This window comes from Vicia villosa, unplaced genomic scaffold (genome assembly GCF_029867415.1).
Source record: "Vicia villosa cultivar HV-30 ecotype Madison, WI unplaced genomic scaffold, Vvil1.0 ctg.002861F_1_1, whole genome shotgun sequence".
Classification (NCBI taxonomy): domain Eukaryota; kingdom Viridiplantae; phylum Streptophyta; class Magnoliopsida; order Fabales; family Fabaceae; genus Vicia; species Vicia villosa.
This window is the reverse complement of record NW_026706049.1, coordinates 287920-292436: the sequence shown is the minus strand read 5'-3', so window position 1 is coordinate 292436 and position 4517 is coordinate 287920.

Here is a 4517-nt window from a genome sequence, read left to right as displayed (position 1 = left end):
GCTTATTCCTAATCTTCATACTTCCATCCTTTTTTTTCAATTCCAAGTCATGTGCACAAGATTTGTGGGCCACATCTTTGCTAAAGCCTTTGATACACTGAGTCAAACATAAAGAAAGAAAAAACACAATCAGCCTGTTAGTTCCGAGGCTACTCTTGACCAGAAATTTGCTGCTGATGCTAATTCCAAGGAGCTTCCAAATGATGGTGAGGTTAGAATCTGAAACGATGCACATCAAATTCATATCACATATAAAACCACATCAACATCCATACCAATCCAAAAATCCCAAACAGATTAACACCTCAGTATAATGTTTCATAAACCGAATTTCCATACACATTCAAACAGTCCACCATAAACTTCCAGCCTACACATTCCCACATAAATTAACAAACGTGCAGCCCTACATATTCCCATTCAATACAACACATTTCACAAATCAGTCAAATAAACAAAAAAACTTCTCTTAACCATTTATTCACAACCAAGTGTTATTCTTTTTAACCTTCAGCCTCAACTAACTTAACTACCTAACATTCAGTTTAACAGAGCCACTTCCAACCAATTGCTAACAGCTTCATAACAACCTAGTACAGAATCTCTAACCATTCCCTAACAGAATCAAACATAACCAACTGCATATAACTAACCTCAACAGTTTTGGTAACAGAAAACTAATCTCCTAACCGATTCAGTTACAAAACTAACCACCAAAAAGTCAGTTACATTACCTAACAAATAAACAGAAATTCAACAACCAATTCATAACTGATTCCTAACTTCCAAATAGAAATGTAACTGAATCAAAACAGAAGAAAATCAGAGAAAACTAACCTTGAGAATTGATTTTCTCCACCTATATATTCTCTTCTCCACCTTCATTCAACTCTTCTCCACCACTTTATCAGATTCAGATTCTTCAACCATTATTCACACACTTCAGTCCACCATTTTTGCTTCTTCCACCTCCTTCAATCTTCCACCACCTTCATCACCCTCTCAACCTATACTACACGCTCTCCACCATGGCTCTTAGAGCTTCAACCTCTGAAGCTCTAAGTAGTTGAGCTAAACCTCAGATAAACTCCCTTCACTTCCATAACCACCACAAATCACCTTCATCTCGAATCTTCACATTCATCTTCTTCATCATCTTCACAATCTTCACACACTCTTCAATTCTCTCTCTTTCTTGATTCATCCTTCATCCACCATCTTCATCCTTCTCCAATCAGTCACGCTTCATCTTCAAATTTCTCCATCTTTGAACATCCAATCACCTTCTTTACTCACCTTCAGAACGCAAAAATCTTCATCATCACATACCAACAACAACAATAACCAGTCATTCAGAAATAAAGAAGAAGAATAAGAAAAAGAGCGAACAAGAAGTAGAGAAAGAGTGAACAAGAATGAACAAACTAGAAGGAGAGCGGAGGGGAATCTCACCTGCAATTTTGACGCATTCCCGTGGAGTTTCGTTCGTCGCCGCCACGTCCGAAGCGCCGTCAACGCGATTCCGACGAAGAAAGTTGAGGTCAGAGAAGTATGAGAACAAGGCGGAGAGGTAAGATGATGGTGATGTTCTTCGATTCATGATGGAGCTTCCTTATAGGAGAGGAGTTCATCTTCCGCCGCGTCGCCGTTCGTGAGGGAGAAGAGATCCCAAGGGTCGTAAGGTACGAACCCTGAATCCCCAATCCATTCCCCTTTTTCCTATTAATTTTGTTAATCATTTTCTTATTATTCTTTTTTTAATTTTTATTGTATAATAATAATTGGATTAAGGGTCTGAATGCATAATTTGGGCCGAATTGCTTACATCCACCCCCTTTTTGGCCTGTCACCATTTTTGCATACAAAAAAATAGATATGAACAAAAATCTGTATAACAAATAACCATCCTGGGCCGAACCACACTTCCCCCATGGCCCATTGATGCACACGTTTTGGGCAACAAAGATTACAAAAAAGATCTTGCAGGGCCAATACCCTGGGCCCAGCGTTTGTTAATCACACCACGTAATTCAGATTACGCCCCCTGTTTCCATTACTAGGATTTAAGTTTTAATTAGATTTTTATCATTTTATTTTGTACAATAAAAATGCTAATTTTTCCTATCTTTTTAGACGTTTAATACACAATTTTAGACATAGAAAATAATTCCAAAAATATTACTTTAGGCTAATTCTTCTATTACTCTTTTGCTTGGTTTTGAATTCTTTTTCATATAAAAAATCAATAATAAATAGTCCTTTTAATCAATGTTGTGCTATATTTTGACTTGTTATTTCATGCTTATGTGTGATTTTGTACCATTGTACCATTCTCAATTTTTGCTTCTAATGTGACTTTATTTTCATGTCTCTTTAATTCCTAACTTTAGGTAGAAACCATGATAACATTAGGATCTAGAAATTCCCTTTTAAACACTTAGGCTAGTTATTCATTTTAGGCTAGTTTTCTTTTTCTTTTCCTTTTCAACTTTAAAACACTTAACAAATACTTGATTTAATTTCCCTTAAAAGATACAAAGAAAACATCTTTAAAAATGCTTAATAAAGGTCAGACTAATAAAAAGGGAATGGAAACTCTCGTCCCTCTTGTTTAAGGGGATCACTTGAGTGGAAATTCCCAATCATAAAAAACACCAACAAGAGTATATCAAACCTCACTTGTTTAAGGGAGGTACTTGAGACGCTCGACTAATTTCTCTCTTCTCTCTCTTGCCTTCAGAGCATTCTTTCCCTTAATCGGACACGTTATTTCCGCTCCATTCCCAGCTTAAGACTCCAGAGGTCGAGCAGCGGAGTGCGAATGTAACTTCGTCCACTAAAAAACACAAAACAAACAAAAACATGTGAGCCTAACTACGGCGCTCTGATTCCTGAAAAGGATACGTAGGCATTAGGTCGCGGGACCTAAGCGAGCACAACTATTTATAAACCTTATTTTCCCCGTGTTTCTTTTTTCTTTCCTTTGCATGCATTCCCTTAGCATTAAGCTTTAGATTTATAGTTAACACACCCTTTAGATAACAACAAACATAGGTGGATACCATCGAGTACGATGGGCGTGAGGGGTGCTAGTACCTTCCCCTTGCGTAACCGACTCCTGTACCCTATCTCTGGTCGAAAAACCTTGTTCTTATTCATCTTAGGTTTGCTGGCGTTCCTTTCCTATTAGGATAAATATGTTAGTGGCGACTATGTTGCTCATTTTCGCGAGCGTGCGACAACGATGATCAGGTGCCATGTCCATATTGTACTTGTATTGCTTCATGAAAGCATCAGTCAGACCTTCGAAGCAATGAATACGGTTCTTCTCGAGTCCCATATACCATTTCAAGGAAGCGCCAGTCAGACTATCTTGAAAGCAATGGATAAGCAGTTTGTCATTCTTAGTATAGGCAGCCATCTTGCGGTAGTACATGGTCAAGTGACTTCTTGGACAAGTGTACCCTTTGTACTTTTCAAACTCAGGAGTTCTGAACTTGGCAGGTATGACCAGATCGGAAACCAAACACATGTTCTCAGCAGCAACCCCAAAGTAATCAGCGCCTTCCATGGCTCCTAGTCTTTTCTCCAGGATTTGATATTGTTCTTTGACTTCATCAATGTCACCAGCTTGGTACTCAAAGAGAGGATTTTCATAAGTGGTTTGGCCATCAGCGTGCACAATTGGTTGACACTCAGTCATGATTGGAGCTTTGAATATTGGTCGTGAAGATTGACCAACCATAGCAGCAGTGGTGTGAGGCGGGGAATAATCTAGGGGTAAACCAAACTTGAGCCATGTAATGGCTGGCCTTTGAATAGGAATAGGGTCTTCAACATCGTCGGCGACCTCTTGAATGACAGTCCCTTGAGGTGGTTCTCCTCTAGCAATCAGGACTTGCAACATCTCAGTGAGCTTAGTCATTCCTGACTTCAAATCCTCAATCTCCATTCGAACTTCAGCATTGTGTTGTTCTTGGTCCGCCATTCTTCGTCTGACGTTAGCTCTAGTCTCGTAGTCGTGTGGAGGAACCAGTTTGACAGTTGACAAATAACTGAATGAAAGAGACAGTTGGAATGAGGTGCTTGCATGATGAAAATGATATGCAATGTCATGCAATATTGGATGCAAAGCAACAAAACAACCTATTGGAAGACTCCTTAAGTTAGGACAGTTCTAAGTTCTTTTACCCAAGAGTCCCCTCACAAGGTTAGCTCTAAAGTTTTTGAAAATAACAGTACCTAGAGGCATCTGACCATGATCAGAATTTCATCATGCGACAGGTGAACCATCTTATAACAAATTTCATGAATATGCAACCTCTAGGCGAGGTTATTGTACCAATCAGACAAGGAGTGCACCTTGGGGATCGATACATAACTTCTTTAGATGGAACGGGTTCTAAAGGTCCTTGGAGTTAGCGATGAAATCATATTTCTGCCATGCGATGGGCGAACCATCTTATGACAAATCTCATGACTTAGTCTCCTCCAAGTGGGGTTTTCGTATTAGCCAT